The 22,261-nt window shown below is 44.5% G+C and overlaps 21 non-coding genes across 21 annotated transcripts; all 21 read right to left on the reverse strand.

The window, feature by feature from the left end:
- Positions 1 to 169: 169 nt before the first annotated feature.
- On the reverse strand, positions 170 to 241 carry trnae-uuc (transfer RNA glutamic acid (anticodon UUC)). The gene has a single exon. It is a non-coding gene; the product is annotated as a tRNA-Glu (tRNA).
- Positions 242 to 782: 541 nt separating this feature from the next.
- Positions 783 to 856, reverse strand: trnai-aau (transfer RNA isoleucine (anticodon AAU)). The gene has a single exon. It is a non-coding gene; the product is annotated as a tRNA-Ile (tRNA).
- Positions 857 to 2,279: 1,423 nt separating this feature from the next.
- Positions 2,280 to 2,351, reverse strand: trnae-uuc (transfer RNA glutamic acid (anticodon UUC)). Its single transcript has one exon. It is a non-coding gene; the product is annotated as a tRNA-Glu (tRNA).
- Positions 2,352 to 2,892: 541 nt separating this feature from the next.
- On the reverse strand, positions 2,893 to 2,966 carry trnai-aau (transfer RNA isoleucine (anticodon AAU)). Its single transcript has one exon. It is a non-coding gene; the product is annotated as a tRNA-Ile (tRNA).
- Positions 2,967 to 4,389: 1,423 nt separating this feature from the next.
- On the reverse strand, positions 4,390 to 4,461 carry trnae-uuc (transfer RNA glutamic acid (anticodon UUC)). The gene has a single exon. It is a non-coding gene; the product is annotated as a tRNA-Glu (tRNA).
- A 541-nt stretch (positions 4,462 to 5,002) lies between these two features.
- trnai-aau (transfer RNA isoleucine (anticodon AAU)) lies at positions 5,003 to 5,076 on the reverse strand. The gene has a single exon. It is a non-coding gene; the product is annotated as a tRNA-Ile (tRNA).
- Positions 5,077 to 6,499: 1,423 nt separating this feature from the next.
- trnae-uuc (transfer RNA glutamic acid (anticodon UUC)) lies at positions 6,500 to 6,571 on the reverse strand. Its single transcript has one exon. It is a non-coding gene; the product is annotated as a tRNA-Glu (tRNA).
- Positions 6,572 to 7,112: 541 nt separating this feature from the next.
- On the reverse strand, positions 7,113 to 7,186 carry trnai-aau (transfer RNA isoleucine (anticodon AAU)). The gene has a single exon. It is a non-coding gene; the product is annotated as a tRNA-Ile (tRNA).
- A 1,423-nt stretch (positions 7,187 to 8,609) lies between these two features.
- trnae-uuc (transfer RNA glutamic acid (anticodon UUC)) lies at positions 8,610 to 8,681 on the reverse strand. Its single transcript has one exon. It is a non-coding gene; the product is annotated as a tRNA-Glu (tRNA).
- A 541-nt stretch (positions 8,682 to 9,222) lies between these two features.
- On the reverse strand, positions 9,223 to 9,296 carry trnai-aau (transfer RNA isoleucine (anticodon AAU)). The gene has a single exon. It is a non-coding gene; the product is annotated as a tRNA-Ile (tRNA).
- A 2,036-nt stretch (positions 9,297 to 11,332) lies between these two features.
- On the reverse strand, positions 11,333 to 11,406 carry trnai-aau (transfer RNA isoleucine (anticodon AAU)). Its single transcript has one exon. It is a non-coding gene; the product is annotated as a tRNA-Ile (tRNA).
- A 1,422-nt stretch (positions 11,407 to 12,828) lies between these two features.
- trnae-uuc (transfer RNA glutamic acid (anticodon UUC)) lies at positions 12,829 to 12,900 on the reverse strand. Its single transcript has one exon. It is a non-coding gene; the product is annotated as a tRNA-Glu (tRNA).
- Positions 12,901 to 13,441: 541 nt separating this feature from the next.
- Positions 13,442 to 13,515, reverse strand: trnai-aau (transfer RNA isoleucine (anticodon AAU)). The gene has a single exon. It is a non-coding gene; the product is annotated as a tRNA-Ile (tRNA).
- Positions 13,516 to 14,938: 1,423 nt separating this feature from the next.
- On the reverse strand, positions 14,939 to 15,010 carry trnae-uuc (transfer RNA glutamic acid (anticodon UUC)). The gene has a single exon. It is a non-coding gene; the product is annotated as a tRNA-Glu (tRNA).
- A 541-nt stretch (positions 15,011 to 15,551) lies between these two features.
- Positions 15,552 to 15,625, reverse strand: trnai-aau (transfer RNA isoleucine (anticodon AAU)). Its single transcript has one exon. It is a non-coding gene; the product is annotated as a tRNA-Ile (tRNA).
- Positions 15,626 to 17,048: 1,423 nt separating this feature from the next.
- trnae-uuc (transfer RNA glutamic acid (anticodon UUC)) lies at positions 17,049 to 17,120 on the reverse strand. Its single transcript has one exon. It is a non-coding gene; the product is annotated as a tRNA-Glu (tRNA).
- A 541-nt stretch (positions 17,121 to 17,661) lies between these two features.
- trnai-aau (transfer RNA isoleucine (anticodon AAU)) lies at positions 17,662 to 17,735 on the reverse strand. The gene has a single exon. It is a non-coding gene; the product is annotated as a tRNA-Ile (tRNA).
- A 1,423-nt stretch (positions 17,736 to 19,158) lies between these two features.
- On the reverse strand, positions 19,159 to 19,230 carry trnae-uuc (transfer RNA glutamic acid (anticodon UUC)). Its single transcript has one exon. It is a non-coding gene; the product is annotated as a tRNA-Glu (tRNA).
- Positions 19,231 to 19,771: 541 nt separating this feature from the next.
- Positions 19,772 to 19,845, reverse strand: trnai-aau (transfer RNA isoleucine (anticodon AAU)). Its single transcript has one exon. It is a non-coding gene; the product is annotated as a tRNA-Ile (tRNA).
- A 1,423-nt stretch (positions 19,846 to 21,268) lies between these two features.
- Positions 21,269 to 21,340, reverse strand: trnae-uuc (transfer RNA glutamic acid (anticodon UUC)). Its single transcript has one exon. It is a non-coding gene; the product is annotated as a tRNA-Glu (tRNA).
- A 541-nt stretch (positions 21,341 to 21,881) lies between these two features.
- Positions 21,882 to 21,955, reverse strand: trnai-aau (transfer RNA isoleucine (anticodon AAU)). Its single transcript has one exon. It is a non-coding gene; the product is annotated as a tRNA-Ile (tRNA).
- Between the last annotated feature and the right edge of the window lie 306 nt (positions 21,956 to 22,261).

A 22,261-nucleotide genomic window follows, 5' to 3' on the forward strand; every position in this document is an offset into this window, starting at 1 on the left:
AGAGCGAGATCTCCTCATTTACTGCTGACTTTGAAACGGAAGGCACAGAAGTGTGTGCTGTATCACTACAACGAATGATGCGCTGCTGATGGTTGGGGCAGCAAGAGTGCAGTGAGCTGTGAATTTGTTCAGGAACAGCCTTGCAGGTCAAACGGCCGAAAATACAATGTTCCCTGACCGGGAATCGAACCCGGGCCGCAGCGGTGAAAGCGCCGAAACCTAACCACTAAACCACCAGGGAAGCTGCTACACATTTGCTTGCCAACAAGCAGACCAACACAGTCTTTCCTGCTTGCTCCTTCCAAAGTCTCACCACTTTCGCGCCAGGTAAAACTGTTCGGAGCAAATGGCATTTTTTGTGGAGAACACCAAAGATATGTCCGCGCATCCGCAGCATCACGTGCGGGTAGGCATCCACTGAAATCTATTTCATTCTGTCCTTTTCTCGGGATTTTTCACTCTCGGTGCCGGGTGAACATTTCATTTAGTGTTTTTGTCCTGAACTGCAGTCTTTTGCCCATCTCCAGGCGACAGAACCGTTCTGGCTGTCTGTTCCTACTTTTGAGCATTTACGGGAACAGGCCTCCGGTTCATCGTTTATCAGCAAACCAAGAAACAGAAATAAACAGAAAGATGTGCCTCTCCACCCCGTCGGCAAGTAGCAATGAGTGCTATTCCAAATAATTCCCAACCCTTGTGATTCTGTGTGGATTTGTTTCATTATAAAGATTTGATTTTCAACGTGACTAAAAACCGAATAAAAATTATGAAAAACACTGGAATGGCCCGTACGGGGATCGAACCCGCGACCTTGGCGTTATTAGCACCACGCTCTAACCAACTGAGCTAACCGGCCACAAGTTGTGTTAACGTTGCGTGAAAGCTCACTCTGCGGGGATTGTGTTTCCAACTCACACTGGATGACAGATTTACTGCATAAACATTGAACGCATCACATCGCTTAAACATTGTTCACTGTTCATCTACAACACTGCGCAGAGTCTAAATAGAACGTAACAGAACGTAACAGCTTAATCTAAAAACAATTCATGTTGGAAATTATTATCACGCAACCGCTGAACAGCCCACTGTCCCGATATAAAATCAGCCACTACCCTTAGAATGAAGGGAACGCGAAATAACCAAAAATTGCTGAAACACGGGATTGAGCCATGAACCATCTGGATCTTCAGTCAAACGCCTTCCCAACTGAACTATTTCGGTCTGACAGTGAACGAAGCAAAGTTTTCTCACAACTTTTTGAAAGAAAACCTGACCCCGGAAGGAATTGCCCCACCCACTCTGTCCTCGTTTCGGGGCAATGGGTCCAAAACACATCTCAGAGCTCAGGTTGTGTCAATGTAAAGTATAATGATACCGAAAATCTTAATGCTCATGTTCCGTTATCAGTGCCCACGATCCAGGCAACGGTCTTGTACACGTTGCTAAGTTCAAAATGTGTATTCTTTCGCACTGGCAATGAATTAACTGATATCTGTGCTGTGATCAACTAGGTTACTTAGGGTGATGTCGTGCAAGAACGTAATGGAAGCCTAATTATAACGGTGATTGTTGTCACACTGCAGTTAAATGTTGGCAAATTTACAGTGTCAATCAGCAATTCAATTCCACATGTTGATTTAATGTTCTGCTGAAGTGTTCATAAAGAAACAAAGCTTGCACAACAGGCTCGATCTCACCGTCTTGAAGACACAGTGAAATATACTGGAGAGTTTATAACTGTTTGAGACTTAACAATACTGATGTTGAATATCGGTTAGATCAATCACTCCATGAATTCACTGCTGGGAAATTCAGAGCTTGTAAATTGCCTGTGAACGCTAAACATAGACACACAGTGAGCCAATGTGCAATATAGGAGGGGCCCAGGCCAAATGAATGCTCGGGATAAGTTATCAGTGGCCATGGCCCAGGCATTCACTGATTCCAGTCTTGCAGACGTTGCTAAGTTTAAAATGCTGAATATTTCCACACTGGCAATGCATTGACAGATGGTAAGCTAGAGTGATGTGCCGCAAAAATGTACACGGAAGGCTAAAGTTAGCCATGATTGGCAACATTTACGGTGTCAATCAGCACCAGTTGAGCGAGAGCGAGATCTCCTCATTTACTGCTGACTTTGAAACGGAAGGCACAGAAGTGTGTGCTGTATCACTACAACGAATGATGCGCTGCTGATGGTTGGGGCAGCAAGAGTGCAGTGAGCTGTGAATTTGTTCAGGAACAGCCTTGCAGGTCAAACGGCCGAAAATACAATGTTCCCTGACCGGGAATCGAACCCGGGCCGCAGCGGTGAAAGCGCCGAAACCTAACCACTAAACCACCAGGGAAGCTGCTACACATTTGCTTGCCAACAAGCAGACCAACACAGTCTTTCCTGCTTGCTCCTTCCAAAGTCTCACCACTTTCGCGCCAGGTAAAACTGTTCGGAGCAAATGGCATTTTTTGTGGAGAACACCAAAGATATGTCCGCGCATCCGCAGCATCACGTGCGGGTAGGCATCCACTGAAATCTATTTCATTCTGTCCTTTTCTCGGGATTTTTCACTCTCGGTGCCGGGTGAACATTTCATTTAGTGTTTTTGTCCTGAACTGCAGTCTTTTGCCCATCTCCAGGCGACAGAACCGTTCTGGCTGTCTGTTCCTACTTTTGAGCATTTACGGGAACAGGCCTCCGGTTCATCGTTTATCAGCAAACCAAGAAACAGAAATAAACAGAAAGATGTGCCTCTCCACCCCGTCGGCAAGTAGCAATGAGTGCTATTCCAAATAATTCCCAACCCTTGTGATTCTGTGTGGATTTGTTTCATTATAAAGATTTGATTTTCAACGTGACTAAAAACCGAATAAAAATTATGAAAAACACTGGAATGGCCCGTACGGGGATCGAACCCGCGACCTTGGCGTTATTAGCACCACGCTCTAACCAACTGAGCTAACCGGCCACAAGTTGTGTTAACGTTGCGTGAAAGCTCACTCTGCGGGGATTGTGTTTCCAACTCACACTGGATGACAGATTTACTGCATAAACATTGAACGCATCACATCGCTTAAACATTGTTCACTGTTCATCTACAACACTGCGCAGAGTCTAAATAGAACGTAACAGAACGTAACAGCTTAATCTAAAAACAATTCATGTTGGAAATTATTATCACGCAACCGCTGAACAGCCCACTGTCCCGATATAAAATCAGCCACTACCCTTAGAATGAAGGGAACGCGAAATAACCAAAAATTGCTGAAACACGGGATTGAGCCATGAACCATCTGGATCTTCAGTCAAACGCCTTCCCAACTGAACTATTTCGGTCTGACAGTGAACGAAGCAAAGTTTTCTCACAACTTTTTGAAAGAAAACCTGACCCCGGAAGGAATTGCCCCACCCACTCTGTCCTCGTTTCGGGGCAATGGGTCCAAAACACATCTCAGAGCTCAGGTTGTGTCAATGTAAAGTATAATGATACCGAAAATCTTAATGCTCATGTTCCGTTATCAGTGCCCACGATCCAGGCAACGGTCTTGTACACGTTGCTAAGTTCAAAATGTGTATTCTTTCGCACTGGCAATGAATTAACTGATATCTGTGCTGTGATCAACTAGGTTACTTAGGGTGATGTCGTGCAAGAACGTAATGGAAGCCTAATTATAACGGTGATTGTTGTCACACTGCAGTTAAATGTTGGCAAATTTACAGTGTCAATCAGCAATTCAATTCCACATGTTGATTTAATGTTCTGCTGAGGTGTTCATAAAGAAACAAAGCTTGCACAACAGGCTCGATCTCACCGTCTTGAAGACACAGTGAAATATACTGGAGAGTTTATAACTGTTTGAGACTTAACAATACTGATGTTGAATATCGGTTAGATCAATCACTCCATGAATTCACTGCTGGGAAATTCAGAGCTTGTAAATTGCCTGTGAACGCTAAACATAGACACACAGTGAGCCAATGTGCAATATAGGAGGGGCCCAGGCCAAATGAATGCTCGGGATAAGTTATCAGTGGCCATGGCCCAGGCATTCACTGATTCCAGTCTTGCAGACGTTGCTAAGTTTAAAATGCTGAATATTTCCACACTGGCAATGCATTGACAGATGGTAAGCTAGAGTGATGTGCCGCAAAAATGTACACGGAAGGCTAAAGTTAGCCATGATTGGCAACATTTACGGTGTCAATCAGCACCAGTTGAGCGAGAGCGAGATCTCCTCATTTACTGCTGACTTTGAAACGGAAGGCACAGAAGTGTGTGCTGTATCACTACAACGAATGATGCGCTGCTGATGGTTGGGGCAGCAAGAGTGCAGTGAGCTGTGAATTTGTTCAGGAACAGCCTTGCAGGTCAAACGGCCGAAAATACAATGTTCCCTGACCGGGAATCGAACCCGGGCCGCAGCGGTGAAAGCGCCGAAACCTAACCACTAAACCACCAGGGAAGCTGCTACACATTTGCTTGCCAACAAGCAGACCAACACAGTCTTTCCTGCTTGCTCCTTCCAAAGTCTCACCACTTTCGCGCCAGGTAAAACTGTTCGGAGCAAATGGCATTTTTTGTGGAGAACACCAAAGATATGTCCGCGCATCCGCAGCATCACGTGCGGGTAGGCATCCACTGAAATCTATTTCATTCTGTCCTTTTCTCGGGATTTTTCACTCTCGGTGCCGGGTGAACATTTCATTTAGTGTTTTTGTCCTGAACTGCAGTCTTTTGCCCATCTCCAGGCGACAGAACCGTTCTGGCTGTCTGTTCCTACTTTTGAGCATTTACGGGAACAGGCCTCCGGTTCATCGTTTATCAGCAAACCAAGAAACAGAAATAAACAGAAAGATGTGCCTCTCCACCCCGTCGGCAAGTAGCAATGACTGTTATTCCAAATAATTCCCAACCCTTGTGATTCTGTGTGGATTTATTTCATTATAAAGATTTGATTTTCAACGTGACTAAAAACCGAATAAAAATTATGAAAAACACTGGAATGGCCCGTACGGGGATCGAACCCGCGACCTTGGCGTTATTAGCACCACGCTCTAACCAACTGAGCTAACCGGCCACAAGTTGTGTTAACGTTGCGTGAAAGCTCACTCTGCGGGGATTGTGTTTCCAACTCACACTGGATGACAGATTTACTGCATAAACATTGAACGCATCACATCGCTTAAACATTGTTCACTGTTCATCTACAACACTGCGCAGAGTGTAAATAGAACGTAACAGAACGTAACAGCTTAATCTAAAAACAATTCATGTAGAAAATTATTATCACGACACCGCTGAACAGCCCACTGTCCCGATATAAAATCAGCCACTACCCTTAGAATGAAGGGAACGCGAAATAACCAAAAATTGCTGAAACACGGGATTGAGCCATGAACCATCTGGATCTTCAGTCAAACGCCTTCCCAACTGAACTATTTCGGTCTGACAGTGAACGAAGCAAAGTTTTCTCACACCTTTTTGAAAGAAAACCTGAACCCGGAAGGAATTGCCCCACCCACTCTGTCCTCGTTTCGGGGCAATGGGTCCAAAACACATCTCAGAGCTCAGGTTGTGTCAATGTAAAGTATAATGATACCGAAAATCTTAATGCTCATGTTCCGTTATCAGTGCCCACGATCCAGGCAATGGTCTTGTACACGTTGCTAAGTTTAAAATGTGTATTTTTTCGCACTGGCAATGAATTAACTGATATCTGTGCTGTGATCAACTAGGTTACTTAGGGTGATGTCGTGCAAGAACGTAATGGAAGCCTAATTATAACGGTGATTGTTGTCACACTGCAGTTAAATGTTGGCAAATTTACAGTGTCAATCAGCAATTCAATTCCACATGTTGATTTAATGTTCTGCTGAAGTGTTCATAAAGAAACAAAGCTTGCACAACAGGCTCGATCTCACCGTCTTGAAGACACAGTGAAATATACTGGAGAGTTTATAACTGTTTGAGACTTAACAATACTGATGTTGAATATCGGTTAGATCAATCACTCCATGAATTCACTGCTGGGAAATTCAGAGCTTGTAAATTGCCTGTGAACGCTAAACATAGACACACAGTGAGCCAATGTGCAATATAGGAGGGGCCCAGGCCAAATGAATGCTCGGGATAAGTTATCAGTGGCCATGGCCCAGGCATTCACTGATTCCAGTCTTGCAGACGTTGCTAAGTTTAAAATGCTGAATATTTCCACACTGGCAATGCATTGACAGATGGTAAGCTAGAGTGATGTGCCGCAAAAATGTACACGGAAGGCTAAAGTTAGCCATGATTGGCAACATTTACGGTGTCAATCAGCACCAGTTGAGCGAGAGCGAGATCTCCTCATTTACTGCTGACTTTGAAACGGAAGGCACAGAAGTGTGTGCTGTATCACTACAACGAATGATGCGCTGCTGATGGTTGGGGCAGCAAGAGTGCAGTGAGCTGTGAATTTGTTCAGGAACAGCCTTGCAGGTCAAACGGCCGAAAATACAATGTTCCCTGACCGGGAATCGAACCCGGGCCGCAGCGGTGAAAGCGCCGAAACCTAACCACTAAACCACCAGGGAAGCTGCTACACATTTGCTTGCCAACAAGCAGACCAACACAGTCTTTCCTGCTTGCTCCTTCCAAAGTCTCACCACTTTCGCGCCAGGTAAAACTGTTCGTAGCAAATGGCATTTTTTGTGGAGAACACCAAAGATATGTCCGCGCATCCGCAGCATCACGTGCGGGTAGGCATCCACTGAAATCTATTTCATTCTGTCCTTTTCTCGGGATTTTTCACTCTCGGTGCCGGGTGAACATTTCATTTAGTGTTTTTGTCCTGAACTGCAGTCTTTTGCCCATCTCCAGGCGACAGAACCGTTCTGGCTGTCTGTTCCTACTTTTGAGCATTTACGGGAACAGGCCTCCGGTTCATCGTTTATCAGCAAACCAAGAAACAGAAATAAACAGAAAGATGTGCCTCTCCACCCCGTCGGCAAGTAGCAATGACTGTTATTCCAAATAATTCCCAACCCTTGTGATTCTGTGTGGATTTATTTCATTATAAAGATTTGATTTTCAACGTGACTAAAAACCGAATAAAAATTATGAAAAACACTGGAATGGCCCGTACGGGGATCGAACCCGCGACCTTGGCGTTATTAGCACCACGCTCTAACCAACTGAGCTAACCGGCCACAAGTTGTGTTAACGTTGCGTGAAAGCTCACTCTGCGGGGATTGTGTTTCCAACTCACACTGGATGACAGATTTACTGCATAAACATTGAACGCATCACATCGCTTAAACATTGTTCACTGTTCATCTACAACACTGCGCAGAGTGTAAATAGAACGTAACAGAACGTAACAGCTTAATCTAAAAACAATTCATGTAGAAAATTATTATCACGACACCGCTGAACAGCCCACTGTCCCGATATAAAATCAGCCACTACCCTTAGAATGAAGGGAACGCGAAATAACCAAAAATTGCTGAAACACGGGATTGAGCCATGAACCATCTGGATCTTCAGTCAAACGCCTTCCCAACTGAACTATTTCGGTCTGACAGTGAACGAAGCAAAGTTTTCTCACACCTTTTTGAAAGAAAACCTGAACCCGGAAGGAATTGCCCCACCCACTCTGTCCTCGTTTCGGGGCAATGGGTCCAAAACACATCTCAGAGCTCAGGTTGTGTCAATGTAAAGTATAATGATACCGAAAATCTTAATGCTCATGTTCCGTTATCAGTGCCCACGATCCAGGCAATGGTCTTGTACACGTTGCTAAGTTTAAAATGTGTATTTTTTCGCACTGGCAATGAATTAACTGATATCTGTGCTGTGATCAACTAGGTTACTTAGGGTGATGTCGTGCAAGAACGTAATGGAAGCCTAATTATAACGGTGATTGTTGTCACACTGCAGTTAAATGTTGGCAAATTTACAGTGTCAATCAGCAATTCAATTCCACATGTTGATTTAATGTTCTGCTGAAGTGTTCATAAAGAAACAAAGCTTGCACAACAGGCTCGATCTCACCGTCTTGAAGACACAGTGAAATATACTGGAGAGTTTATAACTGTTTGAGACTTAACAATACTGATGTTGAATATCGGTTAGATCAATCACTCCATGAATTCACTGCTGGGAAATTCAGAGCTTGTAAATTGCCTGTGAACGCTAAACATAGACACACAGTGAGCCAATGTGCAATATAGGAGGGGCCCAGGCCAAATGAATGCTCGGGATAAGTTATCAGTGGCCATGGCCCAGGCATTCACTGATTCCAGTCTTGCAGACGTTGCTAAGTTTAAAATGCTGAATATTTCCACACTGGCAATGCATTGACAGATGGTAAGCTAGAGTGATGTGCCGCAAAAATGTACACGGAAGGCTAAAGTTAGCCATGATTGGCAACATTTACGGTGTCAATCAGCACCAGTTGAGCGAGAGCGAGATCTCCTCATTTACTGCTGACTTTGAAACGGAAGGCACAGAAGTGTGTGCTGTATCACTACAACGAATGATGCGCTGCTGATGGTTGGGGCAGCAAGAGTGCAGTGAGCTGTGAATTTGTTCAGGAACAGCCTTGCAGGTCAAACGGCCGAAAATACAATGTTCCCTGACCGGGAATCGAACCCGGGCCGCAGCGGTGAAAGCGCCGAAACCTAACCACTAAACCACCAGGGAAGCTGCTACACATTTGCTTGCCAACAAGCAGACCAACACAGTCTTTCCTGCTTGCTCCTTCCAAAGTCTCACCACTTTCGCGCCAGGTAAAACTGTTCGTAGCAAATGGCATTTTTTGTGGAGAACACCAAAGATATGTCCGCGCATCCGCAGCATCACGTGCGGGTAGGCATCCACTGAAATCTATTTCATTCTGTCCTTTTCTCGGGATTTTTCACTCTCGGTGCCGGGTGAACATTTCATTTAGTGTTTTTGTCCTGAACTGCAGTCTTTTGCCCATCTCCAGGCGACAGAACCGTTCTGGCTGTCTGTTCCTACTTTTGAGCATTTACGGGAACAGGCCTCCGGTTCATCGTTTATCAGCAAACCAAGAAACAGAAATAAACAGAAAGATGTGCCTCTCCACCCCGTCGGCAAGTAGCAATGACTGTTATTCCAAATAATTCCCAACCCTTGTGATTCTGTGTGGATTTATTTCATTATAAAGATTTGATTTTCAACGTGACTAAAAACCGAATAAAAATTATGAAAAACACTGGAATGGCCCGTACGGGGATCGAACCCGCGACCTTGGCGTTATTAGCACCACGCTCTAACCAACTGAGCTAACCGGCCACAAGTTGTGTTAACGTTGCGTGAAAGCTCACTCTGCGGGGATTGTGTTTCCAACTCACACTGGATGACAGATTTACTGCATAAACATTGAACGCATCACATCGCTTAAACATTGTTCACTGTTCATCTACAACACTGCGCAGAGTCTAAATAGAACGTAACAGAACGTAACAGCTTAATCTAAAAACAATTCATGTTGAAAATTATTATCACGCAACCGCTGAACAGCCCACTGTCCCGCTATAAAATCAGCCACTACCCTTAGAATGAAGGGAACGCGAAATAACCAAAAATTGCTGAAACACGGGATTGAGCCATGAACCTTCTGGATCTTCAGTCAAACGCCTTCCCAACTGAACTATTTCGGTCTGACAGTGAACGAAGCAAAGTTTTCTCACACCTTTTGGAAAGAAAACCTGACCCCGGAAGGAATTGCCCCACCCACTCTGTCCTCGTTTCGGGGCAATGGGTCCAAAGCACATCTCAGAGCTCAGGTTGTGTCAATGTAAAGTATAATGATACCGAAAATCTTAATGCTCATGTTCCGTTATCAGTGCCCACGATCCAGGCAATGGTCTTGTACACGTTGCTAAGTTCAAAATGTGTATTTTTTCGCACTGGCAATGAATTAACTGATATCTGTGCTGTGATCAACTAGGTTACTTAGGGTGATGTCGTGCAAGAACGTAATGGAAGCCTAATTATAACGGTGATTGTTGTCACACTGCAGTTAAATGTTGGCAAATTTACAGTGTCAATCAGCAATTCAATTCCACATGTTGATTTAATGTTCTGCTGAAGTGTTCATAAAGAAACAAAGCTTGCACAACAGGCTCGATCTCACCGTCTTGAAGACACAGTGAAATATACTGGAGAGTTTATAACTGTTTGAGACTTAACAATACTGATGTTGAATATCGGTTAGATCAATCACTCCATGAATTCACTGCTGGGAAATTCAGAGCTTGTAAATTGCCTGTGAACGCTAAACATAGACACACAGTGAGCCAATGTGCAATATAGGAGGGGCCCAGGCCAAATGAATGCTCGGGATAAATTATCAGTGGCCATGGCCCAGGCATTCACTGATTCCAGTCTTGCAGACGTTGCTAAGTTTAAAATGCTGAATATTTCCACACTGGCAATGCATTGACAGATGGTAAGCTAGAGTGATGTGCCGCAAAAATGTACACGGAAGGCTAAAGTTAGCCATGATTGGCAACATTTACGGTGTCAATCAGCACCAGTTGAGCGAGAGCGAGATCTCCTCATTTACTGCTGACTTTGAAACGGAAGGCACAGAAGTGTGTGCTGTATCACTACAACGAATGATGCGCTGCTGATGGTTGGGGCAGCAAGAGTGCAGTGAGCTGTGAATTTGTTCAGGAACAGCCTTGCAGGTCAAACTGCCGAAAATACAATGTTCCCTGACCGGGAATCGAACCCGGGCCACAGCGGTGAAAGCGCCTAAACCTAACCACTAAACCACCAGGGAAGCTGCTACACATTTGCTTGCCAACAAGCAGACCAACACAGTCTTTCCTGCTTGCTCCTTCCAAAGTCTCACCACTTTCGCGCCAGGTAAAACTGTTCGGAGCAAATGGCATTTTTTGTGGAGAACACCAAAGATATGTCCGCGCATCCGCAGCATCACGTGCGGGTAGGCATCCACTGAAATCTATTTCATTCTGTCCTTTTCTCGGGATTTTTCACTCTCGGTGCCGGGTGAACATTTCATTTAGTGTTTTTGTCCTGAACTGCAGTCTTTTGCCCATCTCCAGGCGACAGAACCGTTCTGGCTGTCTGTTCCTACTTTTGAGCATTTACGGGAACAGGCCTCCGGTTCATCGTTTATCAGCAAACCAAGAAACAGAAATAAACAGAAAGATGTGCCTCTCCACCCCGTCGGCAAGTAGCAATGACTGTTATTCCAAATAATTCCCAACCCTTGTGATTCTGTGTGGATTTGTTTCATTATAAAGATTTGATTTTCAACGTGACTAAAAACCGAATAAAAATTATGAAAAACACTGGAATGGCCCGTACGGGGATCGAACCCGCGACCTTGGCGTTATTAGCACCACGCTCTAACCAACTGAGCTAACCCGCCACAAGTTGTGTTAACGTTGCGTGAAAGCTCACTCTGCGGGGATTGTGTTTCCAACTCACACTGGATGACAGATTTCTGCATAAACATTGAACGCATCACATCGCTTAAACATTGTTCACTGTTCATCTACAACACTGCGCAGAGTGTAAATAGAACGTAACAGAACGTAACAGCTTAATCTAAAAACAATTCATGTTGAAAATTATTATCACGCAACCGCTGAACAGCCCACTGTCCCGATATAAAATCAGCCACTACCCTTAGAATGAAGGGAACGCGAAATAACCAAAAATTGCTGAAACACGGGATTGAGCCATGAACCATCTGGATCTTCAGTCAAACGCCTTCCCAACTGAACTATTTCGGTCTGACAGTGAACGAAGCAAAGTTTTCTCACACCTTTTTGAAAGAAAACCTGACCCCGGAAGGAATTGCCCCACTCACTCTGTCCTCGTTTTGGGGCAATGGGTCCAAAACACATCTCAGAGCTCAGGTTGTGTCAATGTAAAGTATAATGATACCGAAAATCTTAATGCTCATGTTCCGTTATCAGTGCCCACGATCCAGGCAATGGTCTTGTACACGTTGCTAAGTTCAAAATGTGTATTTTTTCGCACTGGCAATGAATTAACTGATATCTGTGCTGTGATCAACTAGGTTACTTCGGGTGATGTCGTGCAAGAACGTAATGGAAGCCTAATTATAACGGTGATTGTTGTCACACTGCAGTTAAATGTTGGCAAATTTACAGTGTCAATCAGCAATTCAATTCCACATGTTGATTTAATGTTCTGCTGAAGTGTTCATAAAGACACAAAGCTTGCACAACAGGCTCGATCTCACCGTCTTGAAGACACAGTGAAATATACTGGAGAGTTTATAACTGTTTGAGACTTAACAATACTGATGTTGAATATCGGTTAGATCAATCACTCCATGAATTCACTGCTGGGAAATTCAGAGCTTGTAAATTGCCTGTGAACGCTAAACATAGACACACAGTGAGCCAATGTGCAATATAGGAGGGGCCCAGGCCAAATGAATGCTCGGGATAAGTTATCAGTGGCCATGGCCCAGGCATTCACTGATTCCAGTCTTGCAGACGTTGCTAAGTTTAAAATGCTGAATATTTCCACACTGGCAATGCATTGACAGATGGTAAGCTAGAGTGATGTGCCGCAAAAATGTACACGGAAGGCTAAAGTTAGCCATGATTGGCAACATTTACGGTGTCAATCAGCACCAGTTGAGCGAGAGCGAGATCTCCTCATTTACTGCTGACTTTGAAACGGAAGGCACAGAAGTGTGTGCTGTATCACTACAACGAATGATGCGCTGCTGATGGTTGGGGCAGCAAGAGTGCAGTGAGCTGTGAATTTGTTCAGGAACAGCCTTGCAGGTCAAACGGCCGAAAATACAATGTTCCCTGACCGGGAATCGAACCCGGGCCGCAGCGGTGAAAGCGCCGAAACCTAACCACTAAACCACCAGGGAAGCTGCTACACATTTGCTTGCCAACAAGCAGACCAACACAGTCTTTCCTGCTTGCTCCTTCCAAAGTCTCACCACTTTCGCGCCAGGTAAAACTGTTCGTAGCAAATGGCATTTTTTGTGGAGAACACCAAAGATATGTCCGCGCATCCGCAGCATCACGTGCGGGTAGGCATCCACTGAAATCTATTTCATTCTGTCCTTTTCTCGGGATTTTTCACTCTCGGTGCCGGGTGAACATTTCATTTAGTGTTTTTGTCCTGAACTGCAGTCTTTTGCCCATCTCCAGGCGACAGAACCGTTCTGGCTGTCTGTTCCTACATTTGAGCATTTACGGGAACAGGCCTCCGGTTCATCGTTTATCAGCAAACCAAGAAACAGAAATAAACAGAAAGATGTGCCTCTCCACCCCGTCGGCAAGTAGCAATGACTGTTATTCCAAATAATTCCCAACCCTTGTGATTCTGTGTGGATTTATTTCATTATAAAGATTTGATTTTCAACGTGACTAAAAACCGAATAAAAATTATGAAAAACACTGGAATGGCCCGTACGGGGATCGAACCCGCGACCTTGGCGTTATTAGCACCACGCTCTAACCAACTGAGCTAACCGGCCACAAGTTGTGTTAACGTTGCGTGAAAGCTCACTCTGCGGGGATTGTGTTTCCAACTCACACTGGATGACAGATTTACTGCATAAACATTGAACGCATCACATCGCTTAAACATTGTTCACTGTTCATCTACAACACTGCGCAGAGTGTAAATAGAACGTAACAGAACGTAACAGCTTAATCTAAAAACAATTCATGTAGAAAATTATTATCACGACACCGCTGAACAGCCCACTGTCCCGATATAAAATCAGCCACTACCCTTAGAATGAAGGGAACGCGAAATAACCAAAAATTGCTGAAACACGGGATTGAGCCATGAACCATCTGGATCTTCAGTCAAACGCCTTCCCAACTGAACTATTTCGGTCTGACAGTGAACGAAGCAAAGTTTTCTCACACCTTTTTGAAAGAAAACCTGAACCCGGAAGGAATTGCCCCACCCACTCTGTCCTCGTTTCGGGGCAATGGGTCCAAAACACATCTCAGAGCTCAGGTTGTGTCAATGTAAAGTATAATGATACCGAAAATCTTAATGCTCATGTTCCGTTATCAGTGCCCACGATCCAGGCAATGGTCTTGTACACGTTGCTAAGTTTAAAATGTGTATTTTTTCGCACTGGCAATGAATTAACTGATATCTGTGCTGTGATCAACTAGGTTACTTAGGGTGATGTCGTGCAAGAACGTAATGGAAGCCTAATTATAACGGTGATTGTTGTCACACTGCAGTTAAATGTTGGCAAATTTACAGTGTCAATCAGCAATTCAATTCCACATGTTGATTTAATGTTCTGCTGAAGTGTTCATAAAGAAACAAAGCTTGCACAACAGGCTCGATCTCACCGTCTTGAAGACACAGTGAAATATACTGGAGAGTTTATAACTGTTTGAGACTTAACAATACTGATGTTGAATATCGGTTAGATCAATCACTCCATGAATTCACTGCTGGGAAATTCAGAGCTTGTAAATTGCCTGTGAACGCTAAACATAGACACACAGTGAGCCAATGTGCAATATAGGAGGGGCCCAGGCCAAATGAATGCTCGGGATAAGTTATCAGTGGCCATGGCCCAGGCATTCACTGATTCCAGTCTTGCAGACGTTGCTAAGTTTAAAATGCTGAATATTTCCACACTGGCAATGCATTGACAGATGGTAAGCTAGAGTGATGTGCCGCAAAAATGTACACGGAAGGCTAAAGTTAGCCATGATTGGCAACATTTACGGTGTCAATCAGCACCAGTTGAGCGAGAGCGAGATCTCCTCATTTACTGCTGACTTTGAAACGGAAGGCACAGAAGTGTGTGCTGTATCACTACAACGAATGATGCGCTGCTGATGGTTGGGGCAGCAAGAGTGCAGTGAGCTGTGAATTTGTTCAGGAACAGCCTTGCAGGTCAAACGGCCGAAAATACAATGTTCCCTGACCGGGAATCGAACCCGGGCCGCAGCGGTGAAAGCGCCGAAACCTAACCACTAAACCACCAGGGAAGCTGCTACACATTTGCTTGCCAACAAGCAGACCAACACAGTCTTTCCTGCTTGCTCCTTCCAAAGTCTCACCACTTTCGCGCCAGGTAAAACTGTTCGTAGCAAATGGCATTTTTTGTGGAGAACACCAAAGATATGTCCGCGCATCCGCAGCATCACGTGCGGGTAGGCATCCACTGAAATCTATTTCATTCTGTCCTTTTCTCGGGATTTTTCACTCTCGGTGCCGGGTGAACATTTCATTTAGTGTTTTTGTCCTGAACTGCAGTCTTTTGCCCATCTCCAGGCGACAGAACCGTTCTGGCTGTCTGTTCCTACATTTGAGCATTTACGGGAACAGGCCTCCGGTTCATCGTTTATCAGCAAACCAAGAAACAGAAATAAACAGAAAGATGTGCCTCTCCACCCCGTCGGCAAGTAGCAATGACTGTTATTCCAAATAATTCCCAACCCTTGTGATTCTGTGTGGATTTGTTTCATTATAAAGATTTGATTTTCAACGTGACTAAAAACCGAATAAAAATTATGAAAAACACTGGAATGGCCCGTACGGGGATCGAACCCGCGACCTTGGCGTTATTAGCACCACGCTCTAACCAACTGAGCTAACCGGCCACAAGTTGTGTTAACGTTGCGTGAAAGCTCACTCTGCGGGGATTGTGTTTCCAACTCACACTGGATGACAGATTTACTGCATAAACATTGAACGCATCACATCGCTTAAACATTGTTCACTGTTCATCTACAACACTGCGCAGAGTCTAAATAGAACGTAACAGAACGTAACAGCTTAATCTAAAAACAATTCATGTTGAAAATTATTATCACGCAACCGCTGAACAGCCCACTGTCCCGCTATAAAATCAGCCACTACCCTTAGAATGAAGGGAACGCGAAATAACCAAAAATTGCTGAAACACGGGATTGAGCCATGAACCTTCTGGATCTTCAGTCAAACGCCTTCCCAACTGAACTATTTCGGTCTGACAGTGAACGAAGCAAAGTTTTCTCACACCTTTTGGAAAGAAAACCTGACCCCGGAAGGAATTGCCCCACCCACTCTGTCCTCGTTTCGGGGCAATGGGTCCAAAGCACATCTCAGAGCTCAGGTTGTGTCAATGTAAAGTATAATGATACCGAAAATCTTAATGCTCATGTTCCGTTATCAGTGCCCACGATCCAGGCAATGGTCTTGTACACGTTGCTAAGTTCAAAATGTGTATTTTTTCGCACTGGCAATGAATTAACTGATATCTGTGCTGTGATCAACTAGGTTACTTAGGGTGATGTCGTGCAAGAACGTAATGGAAGCCTAATTATAACGGTGATTGTTGTCACACTGCAGTTAAATGTTGGCAAATTTACAGTGTCAATCAGCAATTCAATTCCACATGTTGATTTAATGTTCTGCTGAAGTGTTCATAAAGAAACAAAGCTTGCACAACAGGCTCGATCTCACCGTCTTGAAGACACAGTGAAATATACTGGAGAGTTTATAACTGTTTGAGACTTAACAATACTGATGTTGAATATCGGTTAGATCAATCACTCCATGAATTCACTGCTGGGAAATTCAGAGCTTGTAAATTGCCTGTGAACGCTAAACATAGACACACAGTGAGCCAATGTGCAATATAGGAGGGGCCCAGGCCAAATGAATGCTCGGGATAAATTATCAGTGGCCATGGCCCAGGCATTCACTGATTCCAGTCTTGCAGACGTTGCTAAGTTTAAAATGCTGAATATTTCCACACTGGCAATGCATTGACAGATGGTAAGCTAGAGTGATGTGCCGCAAAAATGTACACGGAAGGCTAAAGTTAGCCATGATTGGCAACATTTACGGTGTCAATCAGCACCAGTTGAGCGAGAGCGAGATCTCCTCATTTACTGCTGACTTTGAAACGGAAGGCACAGAAGTGTGTGCTGTATCACTACAACGAATGATGCGCTGCTGATGGTTGGGGCAGCAAGAGTGCAGTGAGCTGTGAATTTGTTCAGGAACAGCCTTGCAGGTCAAACGGCCGAAAATACAATGTTCCCTGACCGGGAATCGAACCCGGGCCGCAGCGGTGAAAGCGCCGAAACCTAACCACTAAACCACCAGGGAAGCTGCTACACATTTGCTTGCCAACAAGCAGACCAACACAGTCTTTCCTGCTTGCTCCTTCCAAAGTCTCACCACTTTCGCGCCAGGTAAAACTGTTCGTAGCAAATGGCATTTTTTGTGGAGAACACCAAAGATATGTCCGCGCATCCGCAGCATCACGTGCGGGTAGGCATCCACTGAAATCTATTTCATTCTGTCCTTTTCTCGGGATTTTTCACTCTCGGTGCCGGGTGAACATTTCATTTAGTGTTTTTGTCCTGAACTGCAGTCTTTTGCCCATCTCCAGGCGACAGAACCGTTCTGGCTGTCTGTTCCTACATTTGAGCATTTACGGGAACAGGCCTCCGGTTCATCGTTTATCAGCAAACCAAGAAACAGAAATAAACAGAAAGATGTGCCTCTCCACCCCGTCGGCAAGTAGCAATGACTGTTATTCCAAATAATTCCCAACCCTTGTGATTCTGTGTGGATTTGTTTCATTATAAAGATTTGATTTTCAACGTGACTAAAAACCGAATAAAAATTATGAAAAACACTGGAATGGCCCGTACGGGGATCGAACCCGCGACCTTGGCGTTATTAGCACCACGCTCTAACCAACTGAGCTAACCGGCCACAAGTTGTGTTAACGTTGCGTGAAAGCTCACTCTGCGGGGATTGTGTTTCCAACTCACACTGGATGACAGATTTACTGCATAAACATTGAACGCATCACATCGCTTAAACATTGTTCACTGTTCATCTACAACACTGCGCAGAGTCTAAATAGAACGTAACAGAACGTAACAGCTTAATCTAAAAACAATTCATGTTGAAAATTATTATCACGCAACCGCTGAACAGCCCACTGTCCCGCTATAAAATCAGCCACTACCCTTAGAATGAAGGGAACGCGAAATAACCAAAAATTGCTGAAACACGGGATTGAGCCATGAACCTTCTGGATCTTCAGTCAAACGCCTTCCCAACTGAACTATTTCGGTCTGACAGTGAACGAAGCAAAGTTTTCTCACACCTTTTGGAAAGAAAACCTGACCCCGGAAGGAATTGCCCCACCCACTCTGTCCTCGTTTCGGGGCAATGGGTCCAAAGCACATCTCAGAGCTCAGGTTGTGTCAATGTAAAGTATAATGATACCGAAAATCTTAATGCTCATGTTCCGTTATCAGTGCCCACGATCCAGGCAATGGTCTTGTACACGTTGCTAAGTTCAAAATGTGTATTTTTTCGCACTGGCAATGAATTAACTGATATCTGTGCTGTGATCAACTAGGTTACTTAGGGTGATGTCGTGCAAGAACGTAATGGAAGCCTAATTATAACGGTGATTGTTGTCACACTGCAGTTAAATGTTGGCAAATTTACAGTGTCAATCAGCAATTCAATTCCACATGTTGATTTAATGTTCTGCTGAAGTGTTCATAAAGAAACAAAGCTTGCACAACAGGCTCGATCTCACCGTCTTGAAGACACAGTGAAATATACTGGAGAGTTTATAACTGTTTGAGACTTAACAATACTGATGTTGAATATCGGTTAGATCAATCACTCCATGAATTCACTGCTGGGAAATTCAGAGCTTGTAAATTGCCTGTGAACGCTAAACATAGACACACAGTGAGCCAATGTGCAATATAGGAGGGGCCCAGGCCAAATGAATGCTCGGGATAAATTATCAGTGGCCATGGCCCAGGCATTCACTGATTCCAGTCTTGCAGACGTTGCTAAGTTTAAAATGCTGAATATTTCCACACTGGCAATGCATTGACAGATGGTAAGCTAGAGTGATGTGCCGCAAAAATGTACACGGAAGGCTAAAGTTAGCCATGATTGGCAACATTTACGGTGTCAATCAGCACCAGTTGAGCGAGAGCGAGATCTCCTCATTTACTGCTGACTTTGAAACGGAAGGCACAGAAGTGTGTGCTGTATCACTACAACGAATGATGCGCTGCTGATGGTTGGGGCAGCAAGAGTGCAGTGAGCTGTGAATTTGTTCAGGAACAGCCTTGCAGGTCAAACGGCCGAAAATACAATGTTCCCTGACCGGGAATCGAACCCGGGCCGCAGCGGTGAAAGCGCCGAAACCTAACCACTAAACCACCAGGGAAGCTGCTACACATTTGCTTGCCAACAAGCAGACCAACACAGTCTTTCCTGCTTGCTCCTTCCAAAGTCTCACCACTTTCGCGCCAGGTAAAACTGTTCGTAGCAAATGGCATTTTTTGTGGAGAACACCAAAGATATGTCCGCGCATCCGCAGCATCACGTGCGGGTAGGCATCCACTGAAATCTATTTCATTCTGTCCTTTTCTCGGGATTTTTCACTCTCGGTGCCGGGTGAACATTTCATTTAGTGTTTTTGTCCTGAACTGCAGTCTTTTGCCCATCTCCAGGCGACAGAACCGTTCTGGCTGTCTGTTCCTACATTTGAGCATTTACGGGAACAGGCCTCCGGTTCATCGTTTATCAGCAAACCAAGAAACAGAAATAAACAGAAAGATGTGCCTCTCCACCCCGTCGGCAAGTAGCAATGACTGTTATTCCAAATAATTCCCAACCCTTGTGATTCTGTGTGGATTTGTTTCATTATAAAGATTTGATTTTCAACGTGACTAAAAACCGAATAAAAATTATGAAAAACACTGGAATGGCCCGTACGGGGATCGAACCCGCGACCTTGGCGTTATTAGCACCACGCTCTAACCAACTGAGCTAACCGGCCACAAGTTGTGTTAACGTTGCGTGAAAGCTCACTCTGCGGGGATTGTGTTTCCAACTCACACTGGATGACAGATTTACTGCATAAACATTGAACGCATCACATCGCTTAAACATTGTTCACTGTTCATCTACAACACTGCGCAGAGTCTAAATAGAACGTAACAGAACGTAACAGCTTAATCTAAAAACAATTCATGTTGAAAATTATTATCACGCAACCGCTGAACAGCCCACTGTCCCGCTATAAAATCAGCCACTACCCTTAGAATGAAGGGAACGCGAAATAACCAAAAATTGCTGAAACACGGGATTGAGCCATGAACCTTCTGGATCTTCAGTCAAACGCCTTCCCAACTGAACTATTTCGGTCTGACAGTGAACGAAGCAAAGTTTTCTCACACCTTTTGGAAAGAAAACCTGACCCCGGAAGGAATTGCCCCACCCACTCTGTCCTCGTTTCGGGGCAATGGGTCCAAAGCACATCTCAGAGCTCAGGTTGTGTCAATGTAAAGTATAATGATACCGAAAATCTTAATGCTCATGTTCCGTTATCAGTGCCCACGATCCAGGCAATGGTCTTGTACACGTTGCTAAGTTCAAAATGTGTATTTTTTCGCACTGGCAATGAATTAACTGATATCTGTGCTGTGATCAACTAGGTTACTTAGGGTGATGTCGTGCAAGAACGTAATGGAAGCCTAATTATAACGGTGATTGTTGTCACACTGCAGTTAAATGTTGGCAAATTTACAGTGTCAATCAGCAATTCAATTCCACATGTTGATTTAATGTTCTGCTGAAGTGTTCATAAAGAAACAAAGCTTGCACAACAGGCTCGATCTCACCGTCTTGAAGACACAGTGAAATATACTGGAGAGTTTATAACTGTTTGAGACTTAACAATACTGATGTTGAATATCGGTTAGATCAATCACTCCATGAATTCACTGCTGGGAAATTCAGAGCTTGTAAATTGCCTGTGAACGCTAAACATAGACACACAGTGAGCCAATGTGCAATATAGGAGGGGCCCAGGCCAAATGAATGCTCGGGATAAATTATCAGTGGCCATGGCCCAGGCATTCACTGATTCCAGTCTTGCAGACGTTGCTAAGTTTAAAATGATGAATATTTCCACACTGGCAATGCATTGACAGATGGTAAGCTAGAGTGATGTGCCGCAAAAATGTACACGGAAGGCTAAAGTTAGCCATGATTGGCAACATTTACGGTGTCAATCAGCACCAGTTGAGCGAGAGCGAGATCTCCTCATTTACTGCTGACTTTGAAACGGAAGGCACAGAAGTGTGTGCTGTATCACTACAACGAATGATGCGCTGCTGATGGTTGGGGCAGCAAGAGTGCAGTGAGCTGTGAATTTGTTCAGGAACAGCCTTGCAGGTCAAACGGCCGAAAATACAATGTTCCCTGACCGGGAATCGAACCCGGGCCGCAGCGGTGAAAGCGCCGAAACCTAACCACTAAACCACCAGGGAAGCTGCTACACATTTGCTTGCCAACAAGCAGACCAACACAGTCTTTCCTGCTTGCTCCTTCCAAAGTCTCACCACTTTCGCGCCAGGTAAAACTGTTCGTAGCAAATGGCATTTTTTGTGGAGAACACCAAAGATATGTCCGCGCATCCGCAGCATCACGTGCGGGTAGGCATCCACTGAAATCTATTTCATTCTGTCCTTTTCTCGGGATTTTTCACTCTCGGTGCCGGGTGAACATTTCATTTAGTGTTTTTGTCCTGAACTGCAGTCTTTTGCCCATCTCCAGGCGACAGAACCGTTCTGGCTGTCTGTTCCTACATTTGAGCATTTACGGGAACAGGCCTCCGGTTCATCGTTTATCAGCAAACCAAGAAACAGAAATAAACAGAAAGATGTGCCTCTCCACCCCGTCGGCAAGTAGCAATGACTGTTATTCCAAATAATTCCCAACCCTTGTGATTCTGTGTGGATTTGTTTCATTATAAAGATTTGATTTTCAACGTGACTAAAAACCGAATAAAAATTATGAAAAACACTGGAATGGCCCGTACGGGGATCGAACCCGCGACCTTGGCGTTATTAGCACCACGCTCTAACCAACTGAGCTAACCGGCCACAAGTTGTGTTAACGTTGCGTGAAAGCTCACTCTGCGGGGATTGTGTTTCCAACTCACACTGGATGACAGATTTACTGCATAAACATTGAACGCATCACATCGCTTAAACATTGTTCACTGTTCATCTACAACACTGCGCAGAGTCTAAATAGAACGTAACAGAACGTAACAGCTTAATCTAAAAACAATTCATGTTGAAAATTATTATCACGCAACCGCTGAACAGCCCACTGTCCCGCTATAAAATCAGCCACTACCCTTAGAATGAAGGGAACGCGAAATAACCAAAAATTGCTGAAACACG

This window comes from Pristiophorus japonicus, unplaced genomic scaffold, assembly GCF_044704955.1.
Source record: "Pristiophorus japonicus isolate sPriJap1 unplaced genomic scaffold, sPriJap1.hap1 HAP1_SCAFFOLD_30, whole genome shotgun sequence".
Lineage (NCBI taxonomy): Eukaryota > Metazoa > Chordata > Chondrichthyes > Pristiophoridae > Pristiophorus > Pristiophorus japonicus.